This window comes from Salvelinus namaycush, chromosome 15 (assembly GCF_016432855.1).
Source record: "Salvelinus namaycush isolate Seneca chromosome 15, SaNama_1.0, whole genome shotgun sequence".
Taxonomy (NCBI): domain Eukaryota; kingdom Metazoa; phylum Chordata; class Actinopteri; order Salmoniformes; family Salmonidae; genus Salvelinus; species Salvelinus namaycush.
The window spans coordinates 34,839,250-34,857,752 of record NC_052321.1 but is presented as its reverse complement, the minus strand read 5'-3'; the positions used below and the strand labels follow the sequence as shown (position 1 = coordinate 34,857,752).

The window sequence follows — 18,503 nt, the reverse complement described above, 5'->3', positions numbered from 1 at the left end:
AACACTTTGAAGTTTGTGGAAATGTGAATTGAATGTTGGAGAATATAACACAATAGATCTGGTAGAAGAAAATACTAAGTAAAAACCAACTGTTTCTTTTCTACCACCATCTTTGAAATGCAACAGAAAGGTCCCCCTTCCAGCCATCACTCCGGTAGTGTGCACAAGATGGCAGCAGTGTATGTGCAAAGTTTCAGACGGATAACTTGAAGTATGAGCAAACTACAAGACTTTAGTGTGAAGTCTTCAGGTACATTTTGGCAAATCGTGAAGGAGACATTCGCATTCATATTACATTTTTCTGCAAGAATATCGTCAAATCTGTATACTTGGACTTTGATTTAGCTTTCCAAGTATTAGTAGCCATATTATAAGTTCAACCTTTGCAAAACAACAAGTTTTCATAACTTCATAAATCTGAATATTCTTATAATTTTTGTCCAAAATGAAAAGGCATGCTGTCGTACAAGGTTAGTAGCTACATTTTACGACAGATACATGGTTACCGGATACTCCCGTAAAGCCCATCTCATTGGCTATCTAGCTAGCTTTGTTTGACCCTGATTGGTGCTTATTTGACAAAGTTAGAGTCGTTCAAGTGAAGACCACCTGCGTCATCGGCGTGCCATGAAGGCGTCGCTCTCTGACCTAATATGGTGTCCTATAGGATATACTACACCCCTAAAGTGTAGTGAAGTCTTGTTACGTTCTAGGATCTCTGGGGAACACATATGAATGTGATTTGGCTGGTTGAAACAACGTTTAGGGTGAGATTTTCACCGATTCCTTTCTTTGAAAATTGAATGAGTGGAAATACAAAATCGATCATGCATGCTATATGGACCTTTTTAGGATATGAAAAAGGATATTATCTAACAAAACGACATGTTATCTCTGGGACCCTTTGGATGATAAATCAGAGCAAGATTTCAGAATGTAAGTACACATGTCACCTTCAGAGGTGAATTTATCAAACCTATCGCTGTGAAAAAAGTGTTTTGTTGTTAGGAGCTCTCCTCAAACAATAGCATGGCATTGTTTCGCAGTAATAGCTACTGTAAATTGGACAGTGCAGTTATATTAACAAGAATTTAAGCTTTCAGACGATTATAAGACACTTATATGTACCGACATTTGTTGTTTCTCTCAAATCTGCTATGGTGACACAAGACGCTGCATAATTTACAGCTGTCCCAATGACGTGACGCCGATCCCAAATAATACACTCCAATATTCTGTATGTGCAACTTGTTATGGTATTTTGGATGATATAACATTTGGTTTGAAGTGACTTTGAGAATATGGGCATTGTGTCACTAGCAGCGATGCTAATGCTGGCTGTGGGGAAAGTAAAAACAGAAAACTAAGCCATATTTTGGGTCGTTGTCTTTAATTTAACTAGCCAAGTTTGTTAAGAACAATGACGGTATTTTACAATGACGGCCTACCCCGGCCAAACCCTCCCCTAACCCGGACAATTGTGCGCCGCCCTATGGGACCCCCGTTCACGGCCGGTTGTGATACAGCTCAGGATTGAACCAGGGTCTGTAGTGACACCTCTAGCACTGAGATGCAGTGCTAGTGGCGTCTGTCAAGATTGATGGATGAATCAGTTTTTATCATTAAAATTACATATATCTTTCCTTTTGGTGTACATGGCAATCATTTTTACCACATACATTTATATTTATATTTTCTTAAAAATTCTATATTTTCTTAAAAATTCTAAAAACAAAATGATACTACAAGAAAATGGTAGTAAATCAGCTTTTTATTACTAATGTGGATTGTACTTTGGAAAAAAGCTGCACATTACTTAAGGAAACAATTTATATATTTGTTTTACAGAATATGCACATTACCTGTCATTTTCCTACAATAACGGTCTGTTTTGGTTATATTCTATTTCGGATAACATCATTTACATGTCTAATGATGTTTTGATAATAATTAAGTTTATCTTGCTATGATTGTTGCTTTTTCCAATTGTTATTTTTAAATATAAATTCGGTTCAGCAGCTGTGAAATAAAGATTATTTTCTGGGATGTGTAGCTATATTACATTTCCTGTTTCATTTTCGATTTTATTGGGATTAATAATGCGGTGTGCTTCAAATACAGAGACCACCAAACAATACCCATCAGAACAAACACTTAAGTCTGTTTAGGGTGCTTAGAAATAATGGGGATGTAATCGCTCGTTATCCACTTGGCTAATGTTTCGGAATGAGCACAAGGACATTGTTTTGTCTCGCTCACATACTTATTGAGAAATGATCCGTGTCAAACGAGTGACAACGGAGATCATGGGGCTCATAATGTCAATTTTGGCTCAGCGATACTCACTGACAAGACAGCAATTTAGACATCACCCATGACACCACTCTCAAATTCTGAAGACAATTAAGCTATTCTGAAAAGTTAAGATGGGTAATATGTTTTATAGTTTTATATCAATCAATACCGCTTGATGAGTTGATTTACCGTGCAATTTAATGTTAATATTACTGTAATGTTGCCTTCTAATGTACAATTACATTTTATCACTTGATCAGCAAAGTATCAGATCTATATTGGGGAGAAATATTGGGGAGAACGGGATTGGTTGTCACACTTTTATATCTTACTCTTTTGAATATTAGGAGAAGGACCAAGATCTTGGGTTGAAATTGGAACCCTATTTATCGTCATATGTTATTCCATAATGGAGTTCTTAGACATCAAACACATTTTGTCCACGTGTGACAACCAGCCCCATCGTGGGGTCGTATGTCACACAGTATGGGTGTGACATCCCCAATGCTAATTAAGATCGTAGTTACCGCATGGCTTGACCGAGGAACTCAGAAATTGGTTAGAAATATAGCTTTCTCTTTCCTTTTTCCCAACAAACATAATTGTTCATGGATACATAATTAAAACATTTACAAAGGAAAATATACACTCAATGGCCCGTTTATTAGGTTCACCCATCTAGTACTGGGTTGGACACCCCTTTGCCTCCAGAACAGCCTGAATTATTCGAGACATGGACACTTTACTCAAGTATCAAGGGACCTAATGTGTGCCAGAAAAACATTCCCCATACCATTACACCATTGACCACCATCCTGTACCGTTGACACCAGGCAGGATGGGGCCATGGACTCATGCTGCTTACACCAAATCCTGACTCTGCCATCAGCATGACGCAACACGAACTGGGATTCGTTGGACCAGGCAATGTTTTTCCACTCCTCAATTGTCCAATGTGAGTGATCACATGTCCACTGGAGCTGCTTCTTCTTGTTTTTAGCTGATAGGAGTGGAACACAGTGTGGTCATCTGCTGCAATAGTCCATCCGTGACAAGGACCAATGAGTTGTGCATTCTGAGATGCCGTTCTGCACACAACTGTTGTACTGTGCTATTACTTGCCTGTTTGTGGCCCGCCTGTTAGCTAGCACGATTCTTGCCCATTTTCCTTCAACCTCTCATCAACGAGCTGTTTTCGCCCACAGGACTGCCGCTGACTGGATGTTTGTTGTTTTTCACACCATTCTCGGTAAACCCTAGACACACTGTATAGCAACTGCTTGGCATCTGAACGTAGTAAGGCTCTACAGAGGGTAGTGCTTACGGCCGAGTACATCACTGGAGCCAAACTTCCTGCCATCCAGGACCTATATAATAGGCGGTGTCAGAGGAAAGCCGTTAAAATTGTCAGACTCCAGTCACCCAAGTTATAGACTGTTTTCTCTGCTACCTCACGGCAAGCGGTACCGGAGCACCAAGTCTAGGACCAAAAGGCTCCTCAACAGCTTCACCCCCAAGCCATAAGACTGCTGAACAATTAATAAAATCGCCACCGGACTATTTACATTTGCCACCCACCCTCCCCTCCCCTCCATTTTGTACACTGCTGCTACTCGTTGTTTATTATCTATGCATAGTCACTTCACCTCTACCTACATGTACAAATTACCTCAACTAATCTGAACCCCCGCACACTGACTCGGTACCCCCTGTATATAGCCTTGTTATTGTTAACCTTATTGTGTTTTAATTATTTTTTACTTTAGTCTATTTGGTAAATATTTTCTTCACTCTTATTGAACTGCACTGTTGGTTAAGGGCTTGTAAGTAAGCACTTCATGGTAAGGTCACGTCTGGCCCTTTAGGGCGCCAGGCTGCCCTGCATCGCACTCCTATCATCCATTACGCACACCTGCCTTCCCTCGTCACGCGCATCAGTGATATTGGACTCACCTGGACTCACTTATCATCTGTTTATTACCTCCCCTATATTTGTCAGTTTCCCTGCTCTGTTCGCTGCTGATGCATCAATTGTCTTTTGTTTGTGTTATCTGTTTGCTGACACTGTTCCTATCTCGTTCCATGTCCGTTCATTATTAAATGTTTGACTTCCCGTACCTGCTTCGCCTCTCCAGCGTCATCCCATGTGACAGAATGCATCAGCCATCACACGAAGCATCGGGGAGTACTGGCGTTCCGGTTGGTATGGTGGCGTCGGCTCCTGGTTGCCACCGATGGAACCGGGGGTGCCTAGCCAGCTCGTTGGGTATCCACGCCCTAGCTGGCTCGATAGGTTTCCTTGGCTCGATGGCGCCCATCCCACGTCGGGCCTCAGCCGGATCGTTCGTTCTTGTTCGCCCAGCCGGTCCAGGAGTTTTTTTTGTCTGTTTTTTGTTTTGTTGGTGACATCTGGGTGGATTCCGCCGCCGATGGAACGGGGGGTGCCTAAGCCAGCCTGTCGGGCTTTCACGCCCTGGCTGGTTCGAGAGGTTTCCTTGCCTCGGTTGGCTCGGCGGCTTCACATCCCACGTCACACTCCACCGGATCTTCGGGCTCCCTCTCTGCAGCAGGATCGGCAAGCGTCTTGCCTCAGCCGGATCGTCGGGCTTCCATGCCTCAGCCGGCTTGCTAGGCTTTCACGCTCCTGCCGGTTTGTTGGGCTTCCACGCCCCAACCGGCTTGCCCAGCGCCCATGTCTCGGCCGGTTCGCCCAGGTCTGCTTCCACTCTTCACCCTGGCGCTTGAGGGCGCCGGGCAGCCCTGCATCACGCACTCCTATCATCCATTGCGCACACCTGCCTTCTCTCGTCATGCGCATCAGCGATATTGGACTCACTTATCGTCTGTTTATTACCTCCCCTATATTTCTCAGTTTCCCTGCTCTGTTCCCTGCTGATGCATTGATTGTCTTTTGTTTGTGTTATCTGTTTGCTGTTGCTGCTCCTGTCTCGTTCCATGTCCGTTCTTTATTAAATGTTTGACTCCCCGTACCTGCTTCGTCATTCCAGCGTCATCCATGTGACACTTGTTGTATTCGGCGCATTTGACAAATAAAGTTTGATTTGATTTGTTGTGCGTTGAAAGCCCAGGAAGCTGGCCGTTTCTGAGATACTGGAACTGACACGCCTGGCACCGACGATTATACCATGCTCAGCCGCTTGGGTCACTTGTTTTGTCCATTCTAACGTTCATTCGAACAGTAACTGAAAGCCTTGATGCCTGTCTGCTTTATATAGTTAGCCCTGGCCATGTGACTCACTGTCTGTAGGAGTGAACTATTTTCGTGAACGGGGTGGTGTATCTACTAAATTGGCCACTGATTGTATCTTTTTTTCTTGTTTTGTCATGCTGACATGAAGTAAGGTGACCAGCTGGAAAAGTTATTTCAAAGAAATCACACATTTAAACCTTCAAACTATCACACAGCGCCATTTAGATTGGGAGTAAGTAGCACTGTGAAAGCCAACCCGTGAGACCCCAACCCCGGTCTCCCCTACTAGATATACAGTATCTAGAGATGTGTTCACTGCTATGAAATAATGTTGGCTTGTTCTTCTCAGGGGCATCATTCAAATGTAATGTTCCTAATGGCACTCTATTCACTTTGTAGGGAATTGGGTGCCGTTTGGGATGCACATCAAGTGTCAGTGTCCCTTAGCATCCATAACAACAGCACCGCTTTCGGTCTACATATGTTTGTGTTTCATATACCATCTTCCTTACCATTCAAAATGTTGAAATGTTGAATCTGAACAATATATATTTTTGTATAATGCACATTGTAGCAAACACGTTACCAGTTAACACCCCCAAAAAGTTGCTATTTTTATGTGAGAAACATCACATTTAAACATGTTATTCTCCTCACATGTTGAAAGGTTGTGTTTGACACCTGAACTCTAAATGTAATACATGTGAAAATATAGTTTCACGTGAAATTTAAGATCAACATGTGAAAACAGCTCTTTTATATGTGAAAATGTGATTTCACATGTTTTTTTTTTTAAGGGCACACAGACAATTCTTGCTCGGGGACTTACAATAACAGACAATAACAGCACATACCAACTCAACTCAACGCACACTGACGCGCACACACACACACACACACACACACACACACACACACACACACACACACACACACACACACACACACACACACACACACACACACACACACACACACACACACACACACACACACACACACACACACACACACACACACACACACAGAGAGCTCAGGGCCAATGACATCTTACAGAGTTCATTTCCTGCAATCTGCAGAGGTAACATTATATTTGTGTCTGTCTGAACAGCTAAGAGCTGGTGACGTATCGAGTGTGGTCTCTAACGTTCACAGAACTACCTCCTGGGGGGAGAAAAGGGAGATTCCTGGGTTGTTTGAATGAATCATTCTCACACTCGAACAGAACATACAGAGAATCTCTTCTCTTTGAATGCTTCTTCATTGATATACATGTATAGTTTATGTGATACTGTAGCTGATGTTCTCACACACACCACAATCAGACACATTCCTGAGGTGTATTAGAAAAGTGACAGAGTGATATTTGTTATATTGCATTACCTGCAACGATGATCTAATCAAAGGTATGACCTGTTCTTTAAATGGCACGTGACACTACAATCTCTCTGAATGTCTAGGGGTCCTGCAGACATGTCCCGCCCAAAATATTGCACAGATTGGACATTGTGGTGTAGTTGACAGGATTGAAAACTGTGACATGTATTACAGTTCTTTACTGTAAGGGGTTTATGACTGGTTGGTTAATTGGTTTTGGAGTTTTGTTGATTCCACATCAATAATGACAAATTTGTTGACATTGCATTCTATTCATTTTAGTTCATGTCCATGTATGAGATACATACTACTTACAATATTTTGTAAAACAATTTAAGTTCCTTCTGGGTGACAACAAAAAGCATAAAGATAGAGAACTGAGATAGAAATCTATATGGGTTAAAACTCCTTAATGATTTTAAATGAGAGGACCAGAAAATACTGGTGGGAGAAGCTATAGGAGGACAGACTCATTGTAATGGCTGGAATGGAATTAATGGACAATGTCAAAACTGTGCTTTCCATATGTTTGATGTGTTTGATAAGGTTCCATTTATTCCATTCCAGCCATAACAATGAACCTGTCCTCCTATAGCTCCCCCACCAGCCTCCTCTGAAGAAGACACATAGGCACCCTATTACCTATGTAGTGCACTACTTTTGACCAGAGCCCTATGGGTCAAAAGTAGTGCACTATATAGAAAATAGGGTTCAATTTGAGACAGCCATAGACCAGTGGGAGCCTGTGCTAGCTAGACCATGTCAAAGCACCTTCTCTCACCTAGATAAATAATAAATATGGGCTAATACCTAATCTGTGGATCCACATGGCTCCATTATTCACATGCACAAATTATTCACATGCACATGCACAAAACATTTTCTTTGTCCCACAACTACTAACAAGTCAATAGTGAGTTTTATATATGTTCTGTCTGCGTCCCAAATTGCACCCTATTCCCTATTATGCACTGGTTTTAGTCAAAAGTATTCCAATCTATATGGAACGTGGTGTTCTCCAATGGGGTGTTCTCCAATGACCGTCAATACTAGGAGGGGTTATGACATGATGTCATTACCTTTAATGATGCAATGCACATGTGTTCTGCAGCATTCAGATGAGACACATCATGTAAAAATAGGTCATAGGTAAGTCATCTGAGATGACGTAAAAGCACATCGCACTGTAATGAACCCGTAGATATCCCTTTCTAAATAACAGAGCTAACTAAACTAAACTAGCTAGCTACATAGACTGTTCACTTTGACCTCATAACAACTACCGCTTAGCTTGAAACGTTTCTGTACCTCTCATTGTTCACAAGAGTACCATTTTCCCTACCTTTGTTGAAGTTGCGATTCTGTTCTAAAGCTTGGGGAGTTTTAGCATGCTGGACGGATCATCACATGGTCTTCATCTGTGAGATGCAGAGACTCCTCAACCAGCTTGGCCACTCTCACTTTTTCCTTCTCCCCTGTGTTCTCTGGTCTTCCCCAGGCTCTCCTTCCTTCACGAGGCCTGGAAACCCGACCCTACTGCACCTGTGAGCTCATCGCTAGCTGGGCTTAGGGGTTAAATAAAAAGGAGAGGAAGTCGAAATCCCAACTGGAGGTGTGATGCCTGCCTGTGGAGGGCTGGTCCAGGGCTGAGGGGGAGTTGAGGAAGAGGGACAGAGGGAGTGAGAGGGTTAAGTTACACAGGATGAAGAGAAGGAAATGCTGAGGTGTTGATCTCACCGAAAAGTTGCTTGAGCCGCTGAGCAGTGGCCCCGGTCTCCTGCTCTCTCTCTCTGAAAGTTTACAAGTCAACCGTGCAGTACGAGGAAGGGGGAGCGCCACAAAGGACTTCGAGACTGCATGAATTTAGAGTCCCTGACAGCAGCCCTAGAGAAGGTAAAGAGCCAGCCTACCTAATTACCTGATATAATGAGTATCTATATGGGGAACCGTTAAATTGTTGCTGCATGTGCTTACGGCTGGACAATTAATTAACATCTTTATGATCATTATTTCAATGTTTACTAAGACATGTTTGGTAGAGGTTAAATAAACCTTATAAAAGTATGTATGGTGAAAACATAATGAACGACAAAACTATCCTCAGAGTTATATTCAATGTTACAGTACACTGAGATCAAATGTGAAACAAGAAACCATATTCAAAGTTATATTCAAAGTTATATGAAGATCACATGTAACACAGCATGTATTACAAGGAGTAACTCAAGCTGAAAGTGTTCATTTATAATGCAATACACATGCAAGGGTAGTTTCATAGATGGTTTGAATTCTTGCTGGCCTTTCAAGTATTATGTCCAAAGACACAGCGTGAAACACGTACTGTACTTTTCAAATATGTCTTAATATATTGTAAGGCACACAGATTTGCCCTGTAGATGGAAATACGGCATTATCCTATTACTTAATTTATTTTGTTGAGTGAATTTCCTCCTTAATTCCGTGCTAGTGTTTGGAGAATAAGACTACAGAATATATATAAATATATATTTTTAATGACTTGTCTTAATTTGTAAAGCCTATATGGTGGTATTTTATTTTATTTTTTATTTTACTTTATTTTACAGTACAGTATTTTCTAGGTATTTACAAATAAAATACTTGTTACAATTGTAATTACACAATGACAACATATGAATTACTAGTTTGTTTAATCAAGCAGTGCGTCACTAGCGCACCGTTTGAAACCAGCTTAACATGTAGTTGCAAATTCAAGTTTTTGGGACGTAAGTACCATCACTATCATACAATCTCCTATTGGAAACAGTACTGTAAAATACAGCGATGCCACAAAATGCAATTCATTGAAAATACACAGACGTCGTCTAGTCTGATGTAATGTATTGATGTAAGTTCTTTAAATCTGAACATGAATTCAGAATAACTGAAGACGGGCCGCAGTCCATGGAATCCGAATATCTGTTCACCGTTTCCCCACTTCTGGGAATTTTGTTCACTGGAAAGGGGTTACCTTGATTTTGACAGTAGCTTACAGGCTCAGTGGCAAGTAAAATTCTGTATCAAATACAGTATCAAAGCAAGTACTGTGTAATGACACACAATACAATACCGTATAATTGACTGTATTGTACTGTAAAAAAAGTAAATGTTACCGTAATCGGAATGAATGAATGGATGAAATTCATTGAGGAGAGGAGTTTGTATTTCACAGTATTTTCCTGTAATTATAAGGGATTGGTGCGAGCAGGTTGGTTGCTAGGTAAAGTGTTTATAAACATTACAGCATACTAAAGGTCTAAGCCTTTAGGAGGGTGTTTTACCAAGCTAACATATGTAATTATTTTAAGATGGTCATACCATGGATCATTTAGCTATTTGATTTTGAGTATTTGACGTTTACTACTATAGCCCATAGAAACACATTGAATAACATATTAATAAATGGCAAAACAGACAGTCAAAAAATAAATCATAAGGAATAGGTTTTGTAGTGTCTGTCCTATATGTAGGCAATTTTGGGTTTTTGGACACATATTTAACCACTTTTTTTGTTGGCTCAAAACTACCTCCATACTTCCATTTTTTAAATCAGGACCAGCTTACGTTCTGACGAGTCCCATGGCACTTGTGGGGGTCGGAGAGAAAAACGGAGAAAACCATAGTGTTTGTGAGAATCTCATCTTTCCATATTAGTTTGAAGCCCAAATGTTTCGGACGCTACATATTAGTTTGTAGCCCAAACGTTTCCATGAGAAGACCAATTTTTGGGATATCTCATGGTCTGACAAACACCGCTGTAGCTCAGCCACCTTCCACCGCCAGATGTGGAAGGCCGACATAGGCGGATGTGGTGGATTGAGACGCAATAGACACTTAAGGATTTTAATGAATATTTGGTGTTTTACAGTATATTACTTGCACTTCTAGCGGCCTTAACAAAGGCTTCTAAACTGACAGGGCAAAACAGACTAAAAGGACATGGCAAAATGCTCAACCATTTTAAGATGCACTATGCAGAAATCGCGCCGCCATTTCCTGCTTGCAAAATGTAACAAGCAAGTATAGTGTAGAGAATCATTGTACCATCTAAACCATTTTATTTTTTTTATAAAATCATAACCAAAAAAAATAATTGTCGGCAGTTTGAAGCTGGTGTACAAAACAGAAAGTAAAAGACACAAAAACTAAACTTGAATAACGAAATTGGGGTTAAAAAAGGGATATAAAAAAAGGGAACAAATTTAAGAAAAAAAGAAACTTGACAACGGGAAGCATAGAAAAAGCACACATAAAACAGATCTACTGCTTCTTAATTGCTTTCAATGAGAATGACAGATTTATAAAACAAATTTCTATGTAAATTTGGTCAGGTCGCCCAAAAAGTTACACATTGCAGCTTTAAGATTTAAGACTTTCTGCCACTTCAATCTGTCCCCTATACATTTTTAAATGATGGGGCACTATAACCACATAGGAGTTAAATTCACTGTTGCATCAAAGATAGCTTCTTATAAGGCATGCCTCAAAATATGTTAATTACCTGGAAACAACAATACCATGCACTCACTAGTGGTCAAAAGGTTTGTGTTGCTCCAAAAATGCAGTAATGTACTGTATTCTGTGGGGTGGAGTTACAGTACCATTTGAAATGCAGCATTTCTTTCCCCGCCCACAACATTTCCCCACAATGCATCCTAATGTTAAGTATGCTGCATTAAAACATGTCACAGTATTTTACTGTTGATAATAGACAAAATGACCGTATAATTTACAGTTTTCCGTTACAGTGTGTAACGTGTACGCTAGGAATCGGGAAGCAAGTACAGGGAGTGAATTTAATAAATGAAACAAGAAACACGAGTAGCGTACAGACATGAAACACAGAAACAGAGTCAATAACGCCTGGGTAAAGAACCAAAGGGAATGACAAATATAGGGGAGGTAATCAGGAAGGTGATGGAGTCCAGGTGAGTCTCATGAGGTGCAGGTGCGCGTAACGATGGTGGCAGGTGTGCGTAATAATGAATAAACTGGCGACGGGGAGCGGGAGTAGATGTTACATGACATAGTGTAGCTTGGAATAGTAGATTACAACAGACAGAACCAGATCAAAATCTTACAACAGTTGTTTCATTCGTCAAAACGGGAATAAAATGAAAGTCTCAATGGGGGTCTTCACTACTAGGCCTCTTGAGCATTGTACGGATAGGCTCTTAGAAGAGTTCGGTGTGTATATCTACTGTGTGTGTTTGCAAGGGCATACTTGTGTGTGTGTGTGTGGGGGGGGGGGGGGTTAAGTTTGTGTGAGTGCATCCGCATGTGTGTGTGCATATTGCATGTCTCTGCTTTCCTAGTGTGTTTGCAGTCCATCCACTTGTCTTTTACAGTGTTTTGATCAAAGGTGAAACCACAGTTATGGTTGCTATCCCACCAGCGCCTCTTTTTAGCTGTTTGCCCTGCAGTTCTATTTACTGACATGAATTAATTCAAATACTACCTCAATCATTAAATCCTGGACAGAGCTGTTCAGAGAAATAGTACAGTTCAGACAGACCAGAATTTGTATACATCTCACAACTGTACTGTGGTTCAATAGGATGATTGTTGTATTTCTATGAAGCCGATTGACCAGTGGAAGAGCTTTGAAAACATCTCAAGATCAAAAAGAGCTTTTGTACTGTTCTACAAAAATATGAGATGGAATAGAATACAAACTTTTACCAGCAGTTTTTGTTTTGTAGTTTTAGGTTTGTTATATCTAGCGCCTGAAGAAGTTTCCGAAAATGTATTTACTAGAAAAAGCAACAGTTTAAAATGAATCCTATGGCTCCCAGACATTTATATTGTGATGAAAATGCATTTATGTTGGCTACTACTCTGTATGTTGACAAAAGCAACAACCCCTTCTGGGGCTTTCCCTTTGCTTATGCCACAGAAGTCGCAGTGGATTTACGTGTTGTGAGACGTGTGACAGTGACAAAGTGCTGACATAACAGTTTCATTGCTGGTCGGGTCGCTGTGGACAGGTCACCTACTGTACGCCACTGTAGTTGTAGAAAGATAAAACACACCAAAAAAACACACACACAAACGTTCACATACAGAAACACAATACACGTGCATGCCCACGTGCACACACACAAAACAGTGAACACTTGCTGAACTTGCCCATTGACAGTACAGTCATTGGGTACCTAATGACAACAAGACTTAATGACAATAGTACAGTATATCTTTAGATCTCCTCTCCCCGGGCAGGGCTGGTTTGAAGCTGGTTCCCCTTGCTTTGGAGACAGGTTAAAGTGGCTTCCAGAACCAGGACAGAGCTGAAATATGTAGTAGCAAAACTCTGTAGTAAATGGATGGTTCCAGGGGTATTCTCTTTCACAAATGACGGCAGACGTATTGAGGCTAAGCAAGGACTTGGGCTCTTAACTCCAAACTGTGAACAATGTCAGGGCATACATTTTTTGGGGGTCTCTTGTTTGCTGGTCACAACGTGCCTTGTCCTCATGTTATGCTTATCGTTTCGTTTTTTAGTTTGGCAAATTTTACTCCCCCTCAGGGCAGATCTCTAAAACATACAGATGACCCACATGAAAAAAGACTACAGTATACTATGGTATAAATACTATAGTATTCCCTGTAGTATTTTTGCAGACTTTACTGTAGCATTCACTGTAGTGTTTTTGTAGACTTTACTGTAGTATTGACTGTTGTATACTGTAGTATAATGTAGTATTTCCAGTTACCTATAGTATAAATACTATTGTAATTAATGTATTGTTCTTGAGGATCGTACTATACTGCAGTATTTACTATAGTGTTTTGTTTAATTATCTCTGACATAGAAGTGGAGTGTGTGTGTGTGTGTGTGTGTGTGTGTGTGTGTGTGTGTGTGTGTGTGTGTGTGTGTGTGTGTGTGTGTGTGTGTGTGTGTGTGTGTTTGAATATGTGATCTTTCTATAACCTGCAAAGATTTTTGTAAATTGTTTGTTTCTATATTTGTTTTTGAAACAAAGTAGCATAATTAATCTAATGTTAATCAAATATAATTAACATACATTTGTCTAAACTCCAGTTTAGATGCTTTAGGTACTTTCACATTTTATACTTCCCAACCCGGCAGTCAATCTAAAATCAGGTTGTGGTTGAATAAAAATTCCAAATGCTAGATATCCCCACTCTGTCTTGATTGCAATATGAATTACACATCACTTTGCAATCCATCATAATTTGACTTTCTGAAATACTTGTTGTATTGTGTTAAGTAATTGTATTTTAATTATAACATATCAGATTATAATCTTGCTTGATGAATTCAACAGCCATGTCTGTCACTAACAAATACAGTCATTGGTGGCAACAATACAATTTACTTGAAAGGCAAGGCACTCTGGAAAATATGCAAATAAGCCTTTACACTAAACAGTCTGTTAATTTAACACAGAAAAGTGTGGACCCATATAGACACTGGACCAGTGTTTGCTGTGTACACATGATTGAGGGATACTACAGTGTGTAGTATAGTATTCTACAGTATACTACAGTTTACTATAGACTTTTATAGTAAGTACTGTAGTATTCTATAGCAAACTGTAGAAGTTTTTCAGTACGAGACTGAATAATTCCACACCTAATTTTAGAGAGTTGTCTGGGTTTTTCTATGAAGCATATAGTGAGTAGATATCATCAAATGAAGCAAAAAATCTCATATTTAGGTCTTTACATCTTATGATCAGGCTAGATAGAGCATATCAACGGTAAAATACAAGATTACTGTTGAATTGAATCGGCTGAACTGTATTCCATTGAAGAGAAATCTAGCTCAATGGACCAGATAATACATTTCTTAGCAGGGGGCAGCTTCTTTCTTCGGTTATTCAAATTACCAAATTATTTATTTATGCATTTATGCTGTTAGCACCTCCCACTGAGACCTAGCCAGTGGTTCTGAACAACCATTAGCCTTGAATCCTCTACTCTCCTCAAGGGTTGAAAAAATACTCTAACTTCCCCCAAGTTACCAGGTTTTCCAGAAATATTGGTTGGCTGATTCTGGATTTCCTGCTTTTTCCTTCCTGATTCTGGGAATCTTCTAACTGGGATTTCAGGAAAACCTATGAATTTGAGGAACGTTACAGAAATTTTGCAAACTTAGCCGAAACTGAAGCTCAACCCATCCAATGCAGCATTAGCTCTGTAATAACTGGGCTATGTTAAAAAAGGTTGTTAACGATCCGCTGGTGTATTTCAGATTTTCCAAAAACATGGACTCAAAACTTGTTCCAAGATGGTAAACATTAGACTCTTGCTTCGCTCCTAAAGAATTTGTTGTGGTGTCGGGGCACTTGGCTAGAAAAACATATTAGCATCATTCCAGAGGCAGAGGAGGAGGGAAATGAAAACAGGAGAAAATGACTAAATTGACTTTAATGGGCATTTCAAAGAGGTCTGGGAGAGTAGGAGTTGGCAACCGGTGGGTTGTATTCTACTTTTGTTTTACATGATGCTGCCAAGAAACAAAGAGAAGTGGAAAAGTTTAGGTCTGCCAAGTGGGTGTGATGCTCTGCATCTTTATTAAAAGCTTAAATCCAAATCAGCTCCATTTGGATTAGACCTCATTCCTGCAGGCCACATTTTTTAACCCCCATTAGTGGTTAAGCCTAACTCCTACATACGTTCAGCCTGTTGGCATCCTTGGAAACAGATTCAAAACCATACATTTAAAACGTTTTATGGAACAACAAAATGATGCAATGGTCAATAAACAACATTTCCATTTTTACTTCCAGGCAAGAAAAAAACAAATCAAACACTAAGAGACAAAGGGATATAGAGATAACCAAGATTAGAACAGTAAAGGCCACACTAAATAGAAAGCATTTCATGCACATTCCCATTGACTGAGTGTCTGAGGATCTAGGGATCTGGTCAAAAGTAATGCACTAAATAGGGTATAGGGTACCATTCGGGACATTCACAGGGCTTTCTCCTCCTGACGTAAAGTGGAGGTATGAGCCTGGTTGACCCAGGTCAAATTGCAATGCCATGCTTAGTTGATTACCTGGCGGAGGCTGCTGCTGTTCAGTAAGTGGATCCCCTAACCTTGTGTCTTTCACATTAAAGGGGCCTAGCGCTGGTGCAGACCAGACGGAAGACAAAGCATCGACCTCAGCTGAGCTTGGGGGGGGGGGGGGGGGGGGAATAGAGGAAAAAAATAATTGCTAAAGCTCTCTCGCAAGCTCACATAGAAACAGACAGTGGCGCAGTGGTCTAAGGCACTGCACCGCAGTGCTAGCTGTGCCACTAGAGATCCTGGTTCGAGTCCAGGCATTGTCGCAGCCGGCCACGACCGGGAGACCCATGGAGCACAATTGGTCCAGCGTTGTCTGGTTAGAGGGAGGGTTTGGCCAGCAGGGATGTTCTTGTCCCATCGTGCTCTAGCGACTCCTGCGGTGAGCCGGGTGCAATGCATGCTGACACAAACGCCAGGTGTTTCCTCCGACACATTGGTGCGGCTGGCATCCGGGTTAAGCGGGCATTGTGTCAAGAAGCAGTGCGGCTTGGCTGGGTTGTGTTTCGGAGGACGAACGACTCTCGACCTTTGCCTCTCCCGAGTCCGTGAAATTGGGGAGAAAAAGGGAAGAAAAATAAATAGGGAAAAAAAAAATGACACAATTAAATCAAAAATATAAATTAAGAAACAAACACACACAATCTCTGAAGGGATGTCTCACTCCGCTCTCCTTTTCTTCTGTCATCAGAATTTTCATATTCTTTCAGAATAGCCAATGAGAGCTAACTGTCAGTTGTGAGAAGGGCACACAAATGGTTTATCCCTAGGTATGATGCAATGGTGTAGACAGAGCCAGTGGGTGACAATCAGTGGTTTAAGAGAGTTACAGTGCAGCTAAGAGTACAATAATGCTTATTTTAGGTAGCTCTCTTAAACCACTGATTGTCACCCACTGGCTCTGTCTACACCATTACCAAAAACGTACCTAAAATAAGCATTATTATACTCTTAGCTGCACTGTAAGTTTTGGTACATTTTCAATCCCAGTTTGAACAGAATAACCTGTGTAGCCTATTATTCGTTGTCTTCAAAATTACTACAACCATTCAATCACGCAACCCAAAAGCATTATTGTAACAGGTCATGTAGTAGGCTACATTAATCTCTGAGAGGTAATCATTTTGATTGTGATTTGTAGCTGAAGACGGTGGTTAGGGAGCAATGTGTACATAACATTGCACACTCCATAGGGCATGTGGAGATGATTATGTTGATAGAGAACATCTATAGCCCCATCTGAGAAACCAGATGTAATATATGTGTGTGGATGTTGGCTCCATGGCACTGTTTGGTCGTTTTATTTATTTATACTGTACACACAAGAAAGCAAGCAAGAATGCATACACAAACACACATGCACACACGCACGCACACATGTACAGTACACAGACACAACTGCATGTACCGTAAAATGACATACCACAGAGAAGGTTTTTTGGGGAAAGCGTTGTTTGTTTATGCTTGTAAATACTGTTGTCTGGACAGAAATGAGAAGTTTGAAATAGTCGGACAAATTGAACTGTGACACAAATTGAGAACTGTGAGAACCTTTTTAAAAAATATCGCTGTTATTGCGGCACATTTAAATCTTATCCACACCCACTGTTAGACCCTTATGAATACAGGGAGGAATTATGGAATAGTAAGAAAATAAAGAATAAAAGCCACAACACATGTAAAGCACATTTTCAGACTTTGTGTTGTATTGATTATATGCACATTGGTGCCAAATCCGAATTTGATATTTGGAAGCATACCTCAGACTCTGAATTCTCCAATTGACATCAAAGATTCAAGCAAAGGTCTAAGTTACACGTGAATATCTCAAGATACCATTTGGCCCATTATAAAAGTTCACTTCTTAAAAGCTTTTTTGAAAGTCTGTTTTACCTCATAAGACCAGGATGAGATAAGTGTTCCCGAATTGACTTGCCAAAGTCTATGGAGCGATCACACTTGGCTTACATCTCTTTTTTTGGTTATGTTCTCATGACTATTCAGTCATGTTAAGTATCAAATCATTAAAAGTCCATATCCCAGTGTCAATATCAAGTCAAACTATATTATAATGTAATGACTTCAATGTGGTATAATACAAGCCAGACTAGAGCCTATAGCAAGTTTAAAACTACCCGAACCAGTGAAATTGTGAAAGTCTGCTCTGAGTTAGTTTGTACTCCCTTTTGCACTGCATTGCTTGTTAGCCAAGTAGTTTGTGCTAGCCGGGGAGGGCTTGTCAGAACATAAGTCACAAAAGCCTCACGTACGTGGAGACCCAAACTGTCCTATTCCTAGCTCATCCTCTGTTTGACGTAAGTGCACACTTCCACTCTATTCTTCAACACGTTTTGTGAAGTAGTTCATATGTGCAGCCGCTCGTATATCTTGTGACACGCATGTGCTGCGATCGGTCATGCCCGTGTGTAAGCCACTCACAGGGATGAGAGTAGAAGTGGGAACAACGTCAATCTCCATTTGTTCAGCTGCTGAGAGACATGATTAAGTGGCACAGATATGATCCAGAGAGACGCCTCACTTTAAGCCCCTAGACCCAACACACAT

The 18,503-nt window shown here is 40.6% G+C and overlaps 1 long non-coding RNA gene across 1 annotated transcript in view; it reads left to right on the top strand.

The window, feature by feature from the left end:
* Window positions 1-8,503: 8,503 nt before the first annotated feature.
* LOC120059937 overlaps window positions 8,504-18,503 on the top strand; it is a 23,678-nt gene continuing 13,678 nt past the window's right edge. Inside the window, exon 1 of the long non-coding RNA XR_005478183.1 lies at window positions 8,504-8,776. This is a non-coding gene — a long non-coding RNA (uncharacterized LOC120059937). The remainder of the gene's footprint in view (window positions 8,777-18,503) is intronic.